Consider the following 2,843-nt stretch of genomic DNA (forward strand, 5'->3'; position numbering starts at 1 on the left):
GTTATAAGCTAAGGTGGATGTTATCTCTTGGATAGAAGCCCCTGCCTTTGCCCCTTTGCTGTTGACTTTGAGAAAAATTCAAAACACACTGACAATGTGAAACAAATAATTCAGAATGAAAGAATGTGAAAACAGAAGCAACAATGAAAAGGGAGGAGGGACTGCCAGGGATTCATTAGGACAACAGATATCAATCTCCATGTCTCCAGGAACTTGAAAAATTAGTTGGGTTACTGGAGAAGAAGCATTTCTCTTTGAATTTGACTGATGGAAAGGATCAAAAGGCAGGAGTTAGAAATAGGTTTGTGAATCTAAATAAGCTACTTAATGTTGCTGAATACAGGAAAAAAAAACATAGATATATATTTTGAGCTTGTTTCTTAGAATGTTCAAATATACAAAAAAGACAAATTAGCAGCAACAACTTTCTATAGACTGAATCAGAACAAGCTAACAGTGATGGGAAGAATTGAAGTCTTGGCAATAAAGTTCTCTGTGGAAGATTTAAAAAAAACAAGGAAATAAAGCTTACAACATTGGAACAGCCTTTGAAATGAATATCCTTTACAACTGGTAATTATGTGAACTTTGTTCCAAAATCTGTGAATTATTTGATGACAATATTTCATAGAGAGTTTTCTTTGGGGTCATTTCTCTATTCCTGGGTTAGGGATAACATAGGAGTACTTACCTGAAGAGAAGACAAAATTTGAGATTCAGAAGTTTTTTTGTTTTTGTTTTTTTAATATTTGTGTATTTTTGAGAGAGCATGAGTGAGGGAGGGGCAGAGAGAGGGGGAGACAGAGGATCCAAAGCTGGCTCTGCACTGACAGCACTGAGCCTTATGTGGGGCTTGAACCCACAAACCGTGAGATCATGACCTGAGCTGAAGTTGGACGCTCAACCGACTGACCCACCCAGGCACCCCTGAGATACGGATTATTATTATTATTATTATTATTATTATTATTATTTTTTACTTCAAGGCATATTTCATTTAATGTCAAGAGTGTAATACAAAAGGCCCAAATGCAATGAAGGAAACATTCCCCCATGAACACCAACAACAGTGCTCTTTCAACATGTGCCTATTGAATGGAATGGGGATTTAATTTCACTACTAAAAAAGATAACGCAGTGAGTCTCATCACAGCCAATATCCTATACAATCTAGTAGTGAAATGAACGTTCATAATGCTTCAAACAGTCTCAACCTGAATACCACACCTTTACGTTTGTACAGTCCTCCATAAGATTACAGCACTAACAAGTGTTCAAAGAATAAGCCACTGATTAAAACCACATTGGTTTAAGGCTCAATCAGGTAATATAGAGCCCCAAACTAAATGGTTAAATATATGAACTACTTGTACTGACATCTATTATTTGCTTCTCTCACAGCTATTAAGTTGGTTCTTAGTGAATGAAACTCTTTAAAGGCAAAATTCACCTCATTTGAGTTTTGACCCAGAAGTTCAACAACAGTCACGAAGTCCACAGTCTTATTGGCAAAACTGACATACAGTGTCTCTAAGTCACTTTGCTCAAGGTTAAGGGCGATGCATATTCCACTTTTACGTTTTACTGGAAGTTTACATGTTCAATTCGTGATTTTAAATCTCTAGGTTTTCATTCCTCCAAACGGTCTGAATACACAGTGTGCCACAGACTTAAGACTTCTGCTTCTCCCTCTATTTTCTTCAAACAGAAACATTTCTCAAGTGTCTACGTGTTGTAGAAGGGAAAGTTTTCGGAGGTGGCCACTTCTTCGGAATAGTCTGATGCCATCAGGCCTCTGAAGCGAGGGGAGGGGGAAGAGAAAAAAGCTGAAACACAGGGTTCATCTGGTAAATTTTACAATAACAATTACAAGCTGAATAGTATACGAATGTGGCTTTTTTTCGGCTCAAAAAGTCTGAGTCTTGGTGTGGCAACAAGTACGTGGCTGCCCCACCACAGCTTTCTCGCAGTGGGACTGTCCGGGAAGTCTTGACTGGGGACTATGATTTGTTTACCTATCAGGTGTATACTTCCAGGCACTCAGTTCATTTTGGGCTTGTTCCAGTTTGTCTTTAGTCTGTTCCAGTTCACCTTTCATTTTTAGGAGAAACAAGTTGATCGCTGGGTCTGCCGTCGTTGATCTCAGTTGGGCAACGCTAGGCTGCTGGACTTGCTTGAGGTACGGGATTTGAGTAGTACACTCTTGTGTCTCTTGCTCCTTGGTAGCTAGTGTCATTACGAGGATGTTTTCCCTGCGGGCAGACTCTTGTTATTGCTTTAGTTTTTCTTCAGACTCCCTTAACCCAGTTACATCATTAGAATGAAGATCTATGTATTTGTCCTCCAGAGCTTGGACGTGTGCTTCATATTGTTTCCATCTTAGAATTAACTCATCTCATGCCATAACTTTAAAGTCTGTTTCGCTCAGTCGAACCTTTTTTGGGAAGAGGTTCCTCGTTGGTCATCTTGAATCTTCTCCAGACAGAGGCTGTGCAGGTGCTGCCCAGTCACACAGGCCAAGGCGACACTGCTGGCTCACTGCCCAGGCGACCAGTCCGTGCTGTCGCTGGCCCCCGTGCTCCTCCTCTGGCCACAGCCCCGGCATTCCCCTTTATTTGTGGGTCTCGCTTGAGATTAAGTTTTAAGTGAAGGATCTATGATATCAGACTACTAAATGAGAAGATACAATATTTCTTTGTAGTAACATGGTCATGAGAAAGTTAAGTTAGTGAGTTAACAAGATTGGATGGGATCCCAGAACCTTTTCCTGTGACTGCTTCCTACCTCTTCATTTTCCATGACTCAAATTTAAGTCCAAGCTCTTGCATTTGTACCATTATTAG

At 40.2% G+C, this 2,843-nt stretch overlaps 1 pseudogene; it reads right to left on the reverse strand.

Moving 5' to 3' along the window:
* Positions 1-1,057: 1,057 nt before the first annotated feature.
* LOC122203828 lies at positions 1,058-2,465 on the reverse strand (annotated as a pseudogene).
* Between the last annotated feature and the right edge of the window lie 378 nt (positions 2,466-2,843).

This window comes from Panthera leo, chromosome D3 (genome assembly GCF_018350215.1).
Source record: "Panthera leo isolate Ple1 chromosome D3, P.leo_Ple1_pat1.1, whole genome shotgun sequence".
Taxonomy (NCBI): Eukaryota; Metazoa; Chordata; class Mammalia; order Carnivora; family Felidae; genus Panthera; species Panthera leo.